This window comes from Callithrix jacchus, chromosome X, assembly GCF_049354715.1.
Source record: "Callithrix jacchus isolate 240 chromosome X, calJac240_pri, whole genome shotgun sequence".
Taxonomy (NCBI): Eukaryota; Metazoa; Chordata; class Mammalia; order Primates; family Cebidae; genus Callithrix; species Callithrix jacchus.
Genome location: NC_133524.1, coordinates 83,224,845 through 83,242,096, shown reverse-complemented (window position 1 = coordinate 83,242,096; position 17,252 = coordinate 83,224,845).

The following is a 17,252-nucleotide window of genomic DNA, read 5'->3' as shown; positions in this document are numbered from 1 at the left end:
TGGGTACTAGACTTAATTATTGGCTGATGAAATAATTTGTACAATTAACTCCCATGACATGAATTTACCTGTATAATTAACCTGCACATGTACCCCAAAACTTAAAATATTGAAAAAAAGATTTTACCTATGGTGATGGAGGTTAGCTTGTTCTATGTTGATTTCTATTTGTTGTTAATATCTGACTAAAAGGATTATTTAATACAAATTGTAGCAAGCTATTGATTCTAAATAAATGACTCACCTTAAAAAAAAGGAAATATTGGGACGTCAGACTATGGTATAGTGAAGAGGACAGCAAAAATCCTCTGCTTCCGAAGAACTACAAAATGGGATAATAGTGTTTTTTTAAAAAACATGGCCCACCACCATTTTAGGGCCATGGCAATAAACAATGGCAAAGAAAAGAAGTCGAGAAGCATTTAGGCAGGAGTAATTGAAATTTAGGGAAGAACAATGAGAGTCTGTGGCATTCTTTTCCAATGTGCTCTTATTCCACCATGATATTAGTAGGTAAGGGAATTGTACCACAGTGGAATGGTAGTGAAAATCAACAGCTTCCTTGAAATGGAGGGCTAACTTGATTTGGAGCATTGGATGGAAACTCTATGGCCAGAGACATTGTCAGTAAAGGTAGCAAACTTGGTAGAAAATGAGCAGGGAAAGCCAGCAGCGATGGTAGTCTATGGTGTAATCCTGGTTGGGGTCAATGGCAGGCCAACCAATTATCTAAAATTTAACAGGGAAGTTCTGGGTATGGAAAACATTAGAGGAGCTATTTTTGGCATCTAGAAGGCTGTATGGATTTACAGGGAGATCTAACATGGCCTGGCAGACATTAAAAGCTGGAAGTATTTGATAATTGCCTGAAAACTACACACAAGTTTATCAGAAATGGGTGGATGCTTTCTGTTGTTTGGATATTTTTGTTCCCCAAATATGATGAAATCTGATTCCAAATGTTGGAGGTGAGGACCAATGGGAGGTGCTTGTGTCATGGGAGCAGATCCCTCATGAATAGATTTATTCCCTCCTTGGAGGGGGCTAAGGAGAGTGAGTGAGTTCTCAATATTACTTCTCATGAAAGCTGATTCTTAAAAAGAGTCTAGAATCTTCTCCTCTCTCTTGCTTCCTCTCTCACCATGTTATCTCTGCACATGCCAACTTCACATCACCTTTCACCATGAGTGGGAAAAATCTGAAGCTCTCACCAGATAACTGATCTTCCAGCCAGCAGAATTATGAGCCAAATAAATATTTTTATTTATAAATTACCCAGCCACAGATATTTCTTTATAGCAACACTAACATTAAGTCAATGCTTTCCTGACTCAAGTTCTTTGAGTAAAACCTCTGACCATCATTTACTGACCATTAAATTATGTAAACACAAGGGTGACCTCTAGGAATCCAGGTTAAAAATAAAAATTAAGAATTACAAAAGGCCTTGTCTCTCTGCCACTGAGCTCATGGTTCTGCCTTTTCTACTTGTCTTCTCTGCTCTGAGATGCTCCAAGTGGCTCAGTCATAGCTTCTGTTGCCCTGTGACCTACACATGTCCTGGAAGATTCAGAAGGAGGATATTTGGACACCTCAGAAGCTGAGAAATCATGGCTGACTAAGGACGTTGGATTCCAGTTCTCTTCAGAGAGAAGATCAAAGTTACAGGCGAATGCTCATGATCTGATGGGAAAGCTGAAGTAAGAAGGTCAGGACTTGAAGAGTCCATAGGAAGAAGCTGGGGCACAAAAAAGTAATGCAGTAATAGCAAGGCAGAAATTTACCTCCAAGAAACTCGGGGTCTCATGTAAAGAAAAGATGATGATGCTTCTCTGCTCCCCTCACCCCTGTAACATGATTCTGACCTCCAAACTGTAGGGAGACCCTCTGCCCTGGTGACCCTGGGACAATGCTGTTGATGGCAATCTGAGAACATTCTAGGGCAGAGCACTGAATGGCCAGCTTGTGCTGGTGCACCTGCACTCCCTTTAGGCCTAAACTGAAATGGTTGGTGCCATACTGATTATTCACCTGTTGTGGGCCAATACTTTGCCCAGGGAACCTCGTCCCTTGTGTTGCCAAATTACCTGATCTCCCACAAACATACCTAAGACCATCTTCTGACTTTGGCAACCACAGGAGACCAGTGGTTCCCTGGGGATCTGCAGGATCCCTGGAAATCTAGCACTGGTGTAGATCACCTCTGGGAGAAGGGGAAGCACAGCTTGTCAAGGCCCCTCTTTGGACAAAGGTAATCTAGGTACAGTGCCAGTTGCTAAACGGGGTGGCACCAGTGGCCAGGAATAGACATTGAGAGTTTGTCATTTCCCACTACCCCATCCACCATTGTGGATACAGCAGAGGCTTTCACCATTGGGGACTGTTGTGCATACACATGTAAAGAGCCTTTCCAGCATTTTTGTAGTAGCTGCACCCCTATGAAAAGTGAGATCATGACTCTCAGTCTTGTATTAAAAGTCAGGCCCATCTCCTGCTCCTTACATTGAATGGCAGTCCTGACAATGAAGGGAAGACACAAGCTACAGGGCTCTCTGCTCTGAATTGGGAGAAAAGGCTTTGCTCTAAGTTCATTTTGGTGGTTACTGCTAGAGGGACATTTCTGCAGGCTTCAATTGCATCAGGAGCCAAAGGACAATGTCTTTATAAACGGAAGTTTATCAGCACTGAGACAGAGGCATGATAGGGAAGCTGAACACATTCCTGCCTGCAGAGAACAGGGAGCTGGTACAGCCCCCTCCCCACACTAGAGACCTCAGTGCACCCCAACATTATTGCCTCACCACCCCATCTTCAGTGATTGGTTGACTTCCTTCATTTCTGTGCTACTTGAGGGCAATCTAGCTCTTACCCTTAAGTGCTAACAGCTGGACTGGAGACTGAACTGCACCTGCAAATAAAAAAAACCCTGCCATTAGAAAGGCAGGGTGCTAGTGCACAAGATAACCTTACTGACACCTCCACACTCCCAGCCCTGCAGATGATAGTGTGTTGGTTTATATAGTCAGCACAATGCAACAGCAAGCAGCATTTCATAAAGCCACCACACAAGAGCTGCCCATAATCAAGGAAGCAAAACAGACCCTTGGCCCTCTGAAAGCACGAAGAAAGGAAGCTGAGCGATCATACACTACAGACACCACAGTCAATCCCTCAAGCAAAAGGAATAGAAAATTGAAAAGTCTCATCCAAATGATAGAAAACTCAAATATAAGAAACGACAGCTCCTTCATATGATTAGAAATCAGGGAAAAACTCTGGCAGTACAAAAAGAGTGTTTTGACACCTCCAAAGGATCACACTAGCTTTCTAGCTATTCATTCTAGCAATGAATCCTAACCAAAATGAAAATTATAAAATGATAGATAAATAATCAAAATATTGATGGCAAGGAAGTTTAATGAGATCCCAGTGAAAGTTGAAAATCAATGCAAAGAAACCAGAAAAACAATTCAGATTATAATAAATGAGATAGCTATATTAAAAACAACAACAACAACAACAACAAACCCAGAACTTCTAGAAATGTAAACTTCACTAAAGGAATTTCAAAATTCTTCCTTCTTCTTGGTCTAGTCTAGTGATGAAGCTTTTAACTTTACCACTAGACTAGACCAAGAAGAAGGAAGAATTTAAGAGCTTGAAGACTAGTCTTTTGAATTAACCCAGTCAGACAAAAGTAAAGATTTTTAAAAAATGAACAAAACCTTTGAGAAATATGGGATTGTTATTTATAGGCATTCCTGAAATAGAAAAAGTAATCAATCTGGAAAACATATGTAAGGGAAAAATTCGGGAAAATTTTCCTAATCTTGCTAGAGACAAAAGAAATCTGCATCTACAAAAAAGAAATTCAGAGAACACCTGGAAGGCACCATACAAGATGAGCATCACCAAGGCATATACGCATGAGACTATCCAGGGTCAATACTAAAGAAAAAATCTTAAAGGCAGCTAAGTAAATGGGCCAAATTACCTATAAGAGAAAACATATCAGACTAACAGCAGACTTTTCAGCAGAAATCTTACAAGCCAGAAAAAATTGGAAACCCATTATCAGTCTTCCAAAGCAAAAATTAAGCCAGCCAAGAATTTTACATTCTACCAAGGCAAGCTTGACGAGCAACAGAGAAATAGTCTTTCCAGACAAAAAGAAGAAATAGTCTTTGCATACAAGCAAATGCTAAGCTATACCAGTCCTACAAAAAATTATCAAAGTTCTAAAGATAAAAACAAAAAGATGACACTTCCTACCATAGAAGCACAGACAAGTGCTGTATGAAAGCACAGATACGATCTTATAAGTGTACAAATCCTATAAAGCAAGCACAATTGAGAATATAAAGCAAGTAGCTAACAACATTATGATAGGAAAAAATCCTCTTACATACGAATATTAACCTTGAACATAAACTGCCTAAATGCTCTAATTAAAAATATAGATTGGCAAATTGGATGAAAAAACAAGACTATCTTCTGCCTACAAAAAACCCACCTAATGTGTAAAGACACTCAGAAAGAAGCTCAAAGTAAAAGGGCACAAAAAGATAATCATTCAAATGAAAAACAAAAAGGAGCACAGGTTGCTATTCTTATATCAGATAAAGCATTTTAAATCAAAAACAGTAAAAGAAAAAAGACGAAGAAGGGAAGTATATAATGACAAAGAGTTTAATTCCACAAGGTGACTTAACTATCCTAGATATATATGCATGTAACACCAGAGCATTGATATTTATAAAACAAATATTACTACACATAAGAAAGTAGACAGCATCCATAAAGTAATAGTAGGTAACTTCAGTACTCCACTGACAGCATAGACAGATCATTAAGGAAGAAAACCATCAAACGCTGGACTTAAATGGGGCTCTTGACTGAATGGACCTAATAGACAGATACAGAACATACTACTCAACAAAGACAGAATATACACTTTTTTCATCTGGTTATATAACATTCTCTAAAATTGACCATATAAAAGCAAGTCTGAATAAATAAAAAAAAATCAAAATCATATCAAGTGTCTTCTTAGACCACAGTGGAATAAAATTAGAAATCAATAGCAAGAGGAACTCTCAAAACCACACAAAGATATGGAAACCTCTCAATGTGGAGGATCCAACCACATCCCACAAGTGCGTTTGACTGGACAACAGGTCTATACCTCTCTGAAATGGTGCTCCCAGAGGGAGGGGCAGGGCCAGGCTGCCACCTTTGCTGTTCCACAGTCTTCACTGGTGATACTTCCAGGTACTAGAAAATTCCAGGCAACTAGGGACTGGAATGGGCCCCTAGCATACCACAGTAGCTCTATGGAAAAGTGACCAGACCAATATGTGGGTACCCATTCCCAAATCTCCTCACTTAGAAGATCCTCTGGGTCTGAGCCTCCGGCCACAAGCCACCAGAGCTATTGAGCCAGTAATAACTCAGAAACCCCCTGGACAGAGCTTCCAGGGGCAACTGAAGGCCTCTCTGTTACTGCCTCTACAGTGAAACTTCCCTTGCTACCATCAGACTAATGAGAAAGCAAAGACTTTAAATGCTTTATCCACACCTCCAGAAAGCTGAAGTTGACCCAAGAAGAGGTGGCTAATTCATCTCCCCCAGGTCCCACACAGTCCACACTGCTTGACACTAGACAGAGAACCCCTGGCTTGAGCCCGAAGCATAGACCACCTATCCTAGGCTGATTGCACTGAGCAATTGCTGACCTGCATCTGTATTGGGTGAAGCCACCAGGAGACAAGCAAAAGGTCCTTGGCCACAACCAATACTAAGGTCCCTTTCTCTGCATTTCCAAGCTGGGGAAGGAACAAAAGCACAGATCTCCCCAGAGCTGCAGTAGGCAGCTTCAGAGTGCCAAGCCACAATCTACAGCCAGTACTAAAGAGGGAGAGAAGTCCACACACTTTCAGAGTATTGAGAAGAAACATAGCTGTAACTTTGGGAAAACATAGGGAGCCACACAACCAAACAAGAATCTTCCAACTAACCAATAAGCTTAAGTGCTACCTACTGAATCATACTCCAAGGCTTCAACACTAAAAATACCTCACTAACATTCTCCCCTTGGAAATGAGAGACAAGAAGTAAGCTTCAAATAAAGACCCTGCATTAAGCCTTGGCCCAGTGAAAACATCAGAAAAGAAGTCTATTAATGATACTCAATCTACACTGCAGTTAAAGGAATACCCACATGCAGAAATGAGAAAGAACTATGGTAATTCAAATGGCCAGAGTTTCATATATCCTTCAAACAACAGCACCAGTTCTCCAACAAAAGTTCTTAACCAGGCTGAAATGGCTGGAATGGCAGAAATAGAATTAAAAATATGAATAGGAATCAAGATCATCAAGATTCAGGAGGATGAAAAAACCAAATCCAGGGAAGATAAAAATCACAATAAAGCAGTACAGGAGTTGAAGACAAAATAGCCAGTATTAAAAAGAACCTAACAAATTTGGCAGAATTGAATAACACAATGCAAGGATTTTACAATGCAATTCCAAGTATTAACAGCAGAATAGACCAAGCTGAGGAAAGAATCTCAGAACTTGAAAACTAGTTCTCTGAAATAAGACAGTCAGATAAAAATAAAGAAAAAAAGAATAAAAATAAATAAACAAAACCACCGACATGCATGGGATTATGTAAAAAGGCCAATTATATGACTCATTGGCATGGCTGAAAGAAAGGGGAGAAAGCGAACAACTTGGAAAACACATTTCAGAATATTGTTCATGAAAACTTCCCTGATCTTGCTAGAGAGGCCAACAGTCAAATTCAGAAAATGCAGACATCTCCTGCAAGATTCTACACAAGATCACCCCCACAGATTTTCCAAGATTGAAATGAAAGAAAGAATGTTAAAGGCAGCTAGAGAGAAAGGGCAGGGTCATCTACAGAGGGAACACCATCAGGGTAACAGTGAACTTCTTAGCTGAAACCCTACAAGCCAGAAGAGACTTGGGGTCTATATTCAACATTCTTAAAGAAAAAAAATTCAACCAATAATTTTGTATCCAGTCAAACTAACCTTCTTAAGCAAAGGAGAAATAAGATCCTTCTAGAAAAGCAAATGTTTTAGGAGTTTGTTATCACCAGACTTGCTTTACACAAGATCTTGAAAGAAGCACTAAATATATAAAGGAAAAACCACTACCCATTAATATAAAAACACATTCAAACACACAGATCACTGTCACTATAAATCAACCACACAAATAAACCAACATAATAACCAGTAACAATACAATGACAGGATCAAATCCACACTTACCAATACTAACCTTGAATTTAAACAGACTAAAGTCCTCCTCCCCCTGTTGTTGTTGTTGTTCTTGTTGTTGAGACAGGGTCTGACTCTGTTACTGTGGCTGGAGTACAATGGTGTGATCTCAGCTCATTGCAACCTCTGCCTTATAGGCTCAAGCCATCCTCCCACCTCAGACTCCTGAGTAGTTGGGACTACAGGCATGCACCACCACCAAGCCTGGCTACTTTTTGTATTTTTTGTAGAGATGGGGTTATGCCATGTTGCCCAGGCTGGTCTCAAACTTTTGAGCTCAAGCAATCTACTCCCCTTGGCCTTCCAAAGTGCTAGGATTATGTGTGTGAGCCACTGCATCTGGTCTAAATGTCCCATTTAAAATGCACAGAGTGGCAAGTTGGATAAAAAAGCAAGAATCAATGGTATGGTACCTTCAAGAGAACCATCTTATACAGAATGAAACCCATGGGCTCAAAATAAATGAATGGAGGAAAATCTATGAAGCAAACGAAAAAAAGAAAACAGCAAAAGCTGCAATTCTAGTTTCAGACAAAATAGTATTTAAACCAACAAAAAACAAGAAGGACATTACATAATGGTAAACGGTTCAATTCAACAAGAAGCTCTATTTTAAATATATATGCACCCAACACAGGAGAACCTAGACTTATAGAAAGAGTTCTTGGAGACCCACAAAGAGACATAGATACCCACACAATAATAGTGGGAGACTTCAACATTTCCATGACATTAATAGACAGATCATTGAGGCAGAAAATTAACAAAGATATTCAGGACCTGAACTCAATATTGGACCAAACGAATTTAATAAACTTCTAGGAACTCTTTGCACAAAAACAACAATATTTACATTTTCACATTTCCACATGGCACATACTCTAAAATTGAGCACATACTTGCACATATAACAATCCTCAGCAAATACAAAAGAACTGAAATTGTACCAAGCATACCCTGGAACCAACACGCAATAAATCTAGAAGTCAAGACTAAGAAATTTGTTTGAAAGTATGCAATTAGATGGAAATTAAACAACATGCTCCTAAATGAATTTTGAGTAAATAATGACATTAAGGCAGAAATCATGAAGTTCTTTGAAACTAATGTGAACAAAGATACAACATACCAGAATCCCTGAGATACAGTTAAGTCAGTGTTAGGAGGGGACTTCATAGCACTAAATGATTACATTAAAAAGTTAGAAAGATCTCAAATTAAAAACCTAACGTAATGACTGAAGGAATTGCAAAAGCAATAACAAGTCAACCCCAATGCTAGCCGAAGACATGAAATAACTGAAATCAAAGCTGAACTGACGGAAATCGAGACACAAAACAACATTCAAAAGATCAATGAATTCAGGAATTGTTTTTTTGAAAAAATTACTGAGATAGATAAGTCACTAGCTAGATTAATAAGGAAGAAAGAGAGAAGATGCAAATAAACACAATTAAAAATTAGGAAGAGAATGTTATCACTGCCTCCACAGAAATAAAAATAACCACCAGAAACTACTACGAACAACTTAATGCACACAAACTAGAAAACTGAGAAGAGATGGATAAATTTCTGGTACATACATCCTCCCAGGACTGAACCAGGAAGAAACTGATTCCCCAAACAGATCAATAATGAGCTCCAAAATTGAACTGGTAATAAATAGCCTACCAATTAACAAAATGCCCAAGACCAGTCAAATTCTACCAGATGTACAAAGAAGAGTTGGTATCATTCTTACCAAAACGGTTACAAAAAAACTGAGGAGGAGGGATTTCTCTGTGACTCATTCTATGAGGGCAGCAGCATCCTGATACCAAAACCTGTCAGAGAAAGGACAAAAAAAAATTTAGGCCAATATCCTTGAAGAACATTGATGCAAAAATCCTCAATAAAATGCTTGCAAACTGAATACAGCAGCACATCAACAAGCTTATTCACCAATATCAAGTAGGCTTCAGATTGGTTTAGCATATGCAAATCAATAAATGTGATTCATCAATAAACAGAAATAAAGACAAAAACTATATGATTATTTCAGTAGAAGCAGGAAAAGCTTTCAATAAAATTCAACACTCCTTTATGTTAAAAAAATCTCAATAAACTGGATATTGAGAAAATACATTTCAAAATGATAAGAGCCGTTTATGACACTCCCACAGTCAACATCATACTGAATGGGAAAAAGCTGGAAGCATTCCCCCTGAAAACTGGTACAACACAAAGTTGCCCTCTCTTAACACTCCTGTTCAACATAGTATTGGAAGTCCTTGCTAATCATGCAAGAGAAAGAAAGAAAGGGCATCAAAATAGGAAGAGAGGAAGTTAAATTATCTCTGTTTGCAGATGTCATGATTCTAAATCTAGAAATCTTGTAGTCTTGGCCCAAAAGCTCCATCAGATGGGAAACAACTTCAGCAAAGTTTCAGGATACAAAATCAATGTATAAAAGTTAATAGCATTTCTTTTTTTTATTTTTATTTTTTATTGCATTTTAGGTTTTGGGGTACATGTGCAGAGCATGCAATACAGTTGCATAGGTACACACATGGCAGTGTGTTTTGTTTGCTTTCTCCCCTTCACCCACATTTGGCATTTCTCCCCAGGCTATCCCTCCCCACCTCCCCCTCCCACTGGCCCTCCCCTTTTCCCCCCAATAGACCCCAGTGTTTAGTACTCCCCTTTCTGTGTCCATGTGTTCTCATTTTTCATCACCTGCCTATGAGTGAGAATATGCGGTGTTTCATTTTCTGTTCTTGTGTCAGTTTGCTGAGAATGATGTTCTCCAGATTCATCCATGTCCCTACAAACGACACGAACTCATCATTTCTGATTGCTGCATAATATTCCATGGTGTATATGTGCCACATTTTCCCAATCCAGTCTATCATCAATGGGCATTTGTATTGATTCCAGGTCTTTGCTATTGTAAACAGTGCTGCAATGAACATTCGTGTGCATGTGTCCTTATAGTAGAACGATTTATAGTCCTTTGGATATATACCCAGTAATGGGATTGCTGGGTCAAATGGAATTTCTATTTCTAAGGCCTTGAGGAATCGCCACACTGTCTTCCACAATGGTTGGACTAATTTACACTCCCACCAACAGTGTAAAAGTGTTCCTTTTTCTCCACATCCTCTCCAGCATCTGTTGTCTCCAGATTTTTTAATGATTGCCATTCTAACTGGCGTGAGATGGTATCTCAATGTGGTTTTGATTTGCATCTCTCTGATGACCAGTGATGATGAGCATTTTTTCATATGATTGTTAGCCTCATATATGTCTTCTTTCATAAAGTGTCTGTTCATATCCTTTGCCCAATTTTGAATGGGCTTGTTTGTTTTTTTCCTGTAAATCTGTTTGAGTTCTTTGTAAATTCTGGATATCAGCCCTTCGTCAGATGGGTAAACTGCAAAAATTTTTTCCCATTCTGTTGGTTGCCGATTCACACTAGAGACTGTTTCTTTTGCTGTGCAGAAGCTGTGGAGTTTGATTAGGTCCCATTTGTCTATTTTGGCTTTTGTTGCCAATGCTTTTGGTGTTTTGTTCATGAAGTCCTTGCCTACTCCTATGTCCTGGATGGTTTTGCCTAGATTTCCTTCTAGGGTTTCTATGCATCAACAGCAGCCAATCCAAGAGCCAAATCAGAAAGGCAATCCTATTCAGATTGTCACAAAATGAATAAAATACCTAGGAATACAGCTAAGGCGGGAAATAAAGTATCTCTACCATGAGAATTACAAAACACTACTCAAAGAAATCAGAAAAGACACAAACAAATTAAAAAAATATTCCATGCTCATTGATAGAATCAATATCATTAAAATGGCCAAATTCTACAAAGCAATTGACAGATTCAATGCTATTCTTATTAAACTATCAATGACATTCTTCATGGAAATGGAATAAACTGCTTAAAAATTCACACGGTTGGGAGGCCAAGGTGGGCGGATCACGAAGTCAAGAGATCAAGACCATCCTGGTCAACATGGTGAAACCCCGTCTCTACTAAAAACACAAAAATTAGCTGGGCATGGTGGCGCGTGCCTGTAGTCCCAGCTACTCGGTTGGCTGAGGCAGGAGAATTGCTTGAACCCAGGAGGCAGAGGTTGCAGTGAGCCGAGATCGCGCCATTGCATTCCAGCCTCGGTAACAAGAGCGAAACTCCGTCTCAAAAAAAAAAAATTCACATGGAACCAAAAAGGAACCTGAATAGTCAAGGCAATCCTAAGCAAAAAGAACAAAGCTAGAGGAATCATTAACCAACTTCAAACTATGCTACAGGGCTACAGAAACCAAAATGGCATGCTATTGCTGCAAAAACAGGCACATAGACCAATGGAACAGAATACAGAGCCCAGAAATAAGGCTGCACACCTACAACCATGTGATCTTCAACAAAGCTGACAAAAACAAGCAAAGGAGAAAAGACTCTTTATTTAATAAATGGTGCTAGGATAACTGACTAGCCATATGCAGAAGATTGAAGCTGAACCCCTCCCTTACGGCATATAAAATATCAACTCAAGATAGATTAAACACTTAAATGTAAAATCCAAAACTATAAAAACTTTGGAAAACAACCTAAGTAATACCATTCTGGAAATAGAAACAGGCCAAAAATATATGACAAACACAACAAAACCAATCACAACAAAAGCAATAATTGACAAGCAGAATCTAATTACACTTAGAAATTTCGGGAAAGCAAAAGAAATCTACGGAATGGGAGAAAAATTTTGCAAATTATGCATTTGACAAAGTTTAATATCTAGCATCTATAAAGAACTTCAACAAATTTACAAGTGGAAAGCAACCCCATTAAAAAGTGAGGCATGAACAGACTTTTTAAAAGAAGACATACATGTGGCCAATAAGCATATAAAAAAAAGCTCATCACTGATAATTAGATAAATGCAAATCAAACTACAATGAGATACCCTCTCACACCAGTCAGAATGGCTGTTATGAAAAAGTCAGAAAATAACAGATGCTGGCAAGTTTTCAGAGGAAGAGGCACACTTGCACACTGTTGGTGGGGGGGTAGATTAGTTTAACCATTATGGAAAGCAGTATGGTGTTTCCTCAAGGAGCTAAAAGCAGAACTACCATTCCACCCAGCAATTTCCATACTGGGTACATATACAGAGAAATATAAATTATTCCACCATAAAGATTCATGCATGTGTATGTTCATTACAGCACTATTTACCATAACAAAGACGCGAAATCAACCTAAATGTCCATCAATGACAGACTGCATAAAGAAAATGTAGTACATTTACCCTTGGAATAGTAGGCAGCCATAAAAAGTAGTGAGAATATGTTTTTTTCAGGGACATCAATGGAACTGGAAGCTATTTTTCTCCTCAAACAAACACAGGGACAGAAAATCAAATACCACGTGTTTTTACTTATAAGCAGGAGCTAAATGATAAAAACGTATGAACACAAAGAAGAAAACAACAGACACTGGCATCTACTTGAGGATGGAGGTTGGAAGGAGGGAGAAGAACAGAAAAGATAACTATTAAGTGCAGGGCTTATTTCCTGGGTTATGAAATAACCTGTACAATAGACCCCCATGACATGAGTTTACCAAAGTATTAAACCTTCACATGTACCCACAAACCCAAAAAGTTAAAAGAAAGAATAAAAGCGAGAAGATTCAAATAAACATAATCAGGAATGATAAAGGCAACATTACAACTGATACCACAGAAACACAACAGATCATCAAAGATTGCTAAGAACATCTCTATGTACACAACCAGAAAACCTAGAGGAAGTGTATAAATTCCTAGAAAAATACAACCTCCCAAGATTGAACCAAGGCAAAATACAAATAATGAACAGAGCAATAACAAGTAATGAAATTAAATCAGCAATGAAAAAAAGAAAACCACACACACACAAATAAAAGGCATGGAACAGATAGATTCACAGCTGAATTTTACCAAACATAGAAAGAAGAGCTGGTACCAATCTTACTGAAACTATTCCCAAAAATTGAGGAGGAGAGTTTCCTCCCTAACATATTCTATAAAACCTGTAGCACCTTTATGCCAAATATGACAAGGACACAAGAAACAAAGAAAGCTACAGGCCAATATCCCTGATGAACACAGACACAAAAGTTTTCAACAAAATAACATCAGTACAAATCTGACAACATCAAAAAGTTATGCTTTTTGATCATGGTCAAGTGAGTTTTATTCCAGGGATACAAGAATGGTTCAGCATATGCAAATCTATAAATATGATTCAAATCAAATATGATTCAAATCAAAGAGAAAAACCATATGATCATCTCAATAGATGCAGAAAACCATATGGTCATCTCAAAAGATGCAGAAAACCATATGATCATCTCAATAGATGCAGTAAAAGAATTAGATAAAATCTAATATCCCTTCATTATAAAAACCATCAATGAACTAGGCATAGAAATAACATACTTCAAAAATAATGAGTCATATATGACACACTCACAGAAAAGGTCATAATGAATGGAGAAAAGTTGAAAACACATTTCATGATAACTGGAAGAAGATAAAGCTTTTCACTCTCACACTAGTAGTCCTAGTGGGAGTAAACAGGAAAAATAAATAAATAAATAAATAAATAAATAAATAAATAAAAGAATTATAGAAAAGGCGTAAGTCAAATTATCTCTGAACACTGATAACATAATCTCATACCTAGAAAACCTTAAAGATTCTTCCAAAGACTCTCAGATTTGACAAATGACATTGGTAAAGTTTTGGGATACAAAATTAGTATGCAAAAATAAATAGCATATCTACACCCCAATAATACTCAGGCTGAGAACAAAATCAAGAACTCAATTCCATTTACAATAGACTAAAAAATACTTGGGAATACATTTAACCAACAAGTTGATAGACTTCTGCAAAGAGAACCGTAAAACACTGATAAAACAAATTGTAGATTAAATGAACAATTGGAAAAGCATTTTATTATCATGATTAGAGAGGCAATATTGTTAAAATAACCACACTGTCCAAAGCAATCCACAGGTTCAATGCTATTCCTGTCAAATTAGCAATGTCATTTTCACAGAATTAGAAAAAGCATTATAAAATTCTCATGGAACCAAAGAAGATTCCAAACAGCCATAGCAATCCCTGGCAAAAAGAATAAAGCTGGAATCATCACCTCACTTGACTTCAAACTATACTGTAAGGTTACAGCAACGCAAACAGCATGTTACTGGTATGAAAATAGACACATAGGTCAGTAAGACAGGTTAGAAAACCTAGAAATAAAACAGCATACCTATAGCCATATGATCTCTGACAAAGTCAACAACAATAAAGAATGGGGAAGGCTACCTTCTTAAATAAATGGTGCTGGAAAAACTGGCTAGCCCTATGCAAAAGAAAGAAACTGGACCACTATCTCTCACTATATACCAAAATGGACACAAGATGAATTAAAAATTTAAATGTAAAACCTGAAACTATAAAAATGCTAGAAGAAAACCTAGGAAAAACTATCCTGGTCATTGGCTTAGACAGAGAATTTATGAAGACCTCAAAAGCAAATGCAAGCAAAAATAGACAAATATAACTAAGTTAAACTAAGGGCTTCTGCACAGTGAAAGAAACAATGAGCAGAGTAAATAGACAATGTACACAATGAGAGAAAATATTTGCAAACTATGCATCAAATAGAGGACCGACATCCAGAATCTATAAAGAATTCAAACAAATCAACAACAAAATACCAAATAATCCAATTAAAAAGTGGGCAAAGGATATGAAAATATATTTTTCGAAAGAAGCTATTCAAGTGACCAAAAACATATGAAAAAATGCTCTTTATCAGTAGTCATCAGAGAAACTCACCTTAACACCACAATAAGATACCATCTCATGCCAGTCAGAATGGCTACTGTTAAAAAGTCAGTGACATATTTTGGTGAGGATGTGGAGAAAAGGGGAGAAAAAGGAACACATATATACTTTCAGTGGGAATGTAAATTAGTACAGCCTTTATGGAAAACAGTATGGAGATTTCTCTGGAACTAAAAATAGAACTACCATTTAATCCAACAATCTCACTGCTGGCATCTACCCAAAGGAAAATAAATTATTATATCAAAAACATATCTGCACTCGTATATTTATCTCAACACTATTTACAATAGCCAAGATAGGAAATCAACCCATGTCCATCAACTGATAACTGGATAAAGAAATTATGATATATTATGGAATACTACACAGCCATAAAAAGAATGAAATCATGTCTTTTGAAGCAATGTGGATGGAACTAGAAGCCATTATCCTCAGTAAAGTAATTCAGAAAAAGAAAGTCAAGTACCACATGTTGTGACCTGTAAGTGGGAGCTAAACAATGGGTACACATTAATACACAGAATGGAATACTAGACATTTAAAACTGTGAAAAGCAGGAAGGTGGGAGTGGGTGAGGGTTGAAAAATCACCTATTGGATACAGTGCTTACTGTTTAGGGAAGGGATACACTAAAAGCCCAGACTTCACTACAATGCAATATGTGCATGGAGGAAATCTACATTTGTACCTCCTAAATATATTTTAAAACAACACAGAACAAAACTAAGCAGCTTCTGTTAAACTGCTGCCACTTCTGGCAATATGCTTTTCCCATGCAGAGATGAATGCTCATAGTTGCTAAATGCTCCGACCTAGTAAGAGTAGCCAGGCATTCAGATTTTAATATGAACTCTCTCGAGGTTTAACTATTGGCAAGTAATTGAGTTTAAAAAATTACAAATCACTGTACGGGCCAACAAAACACACCCATGAACTGGAGGCAGATTATGGGAATCTCCTTTGCCACTTCTATTAAAAAAAATGCTTACATATCTCAGAATACAACTAGCTTCAATGTACAGAGTTCACGAAATTATAAATCTTAAATCAATTGCTTAGGCAACAAAGAAATCAGCATCCCAGTTCAGCTAAAAGCATACCTTTCGTTTTTTATCTTATGTTTAACCTGCTTCTTATCTGAGTGTACCTTGTCTTTACATGGTTGTTTCTTCAAGCAGTTTTGTTGGGTTTTAGCAGACATATTTTAAGGAAGAAATTTTATGTTACATTTCTCTTTGCTGGCCCTTTTGCAAATGTAGTGGTCTTATAATGTAACAATATTTAATCCTAAAATGTTATGGAAATACCAATGTAGCAATATGCTTATTGATGGGGGCAAATATTAGAATTATATTTGTGTATTGAAAAGCTTTCATCTTAAGAAAAATCTCAAATTTCTCTTTTTCTATTAAATTTTTGAACAAATATAAATTTTTCAGATAACGTAAATAAGGTACTTTTCTGTATTTTTATTATTTATTTATTTCAGTTTCTCTTTTAAATACAGGGAGTATTATGCACTGATTTGTTACAGGGGAATACTGCATGATACTGAAGTTTGGAGTACAGATTCCATCATCTGGGTAGTGAGCATAGTACCTCATAGGTAAGTTTTTAGCATACCCCCTTCCTCTACCGTATAGTAGTCCACAGTGTCCAATATTCCCGTACTTATGGCAATATATGCTCAGTATTTAGCTCCCACTCATAAGTGAAAACATGCAGTATTTGGTTCTCTGTTTCTGCGTTAATTTGCTTAGGGTTATAGCCTCAAGCTCCATTCATGTTTCTGCCGAGGACATCATCTTATTCTTTTTTATTGTTATGTAAAATTCCGTGGTATATACATGCCACCTTTTCTTTATCCAGTCTACTGTTGATGGAGATTTAGGTTGATTCCATGTATTTGTTGCTGTAACTAGTGCTGGGATGAAAATACACATGCATGTGTCTTTTTGGTAGAACAATTCATTTGCTTTTGAGTATATACCAGTAATAAGATTGCTAGGTTGAATGGTACCTGCGTTTTTTTTTTTTTTTTTTGACAGAGTCT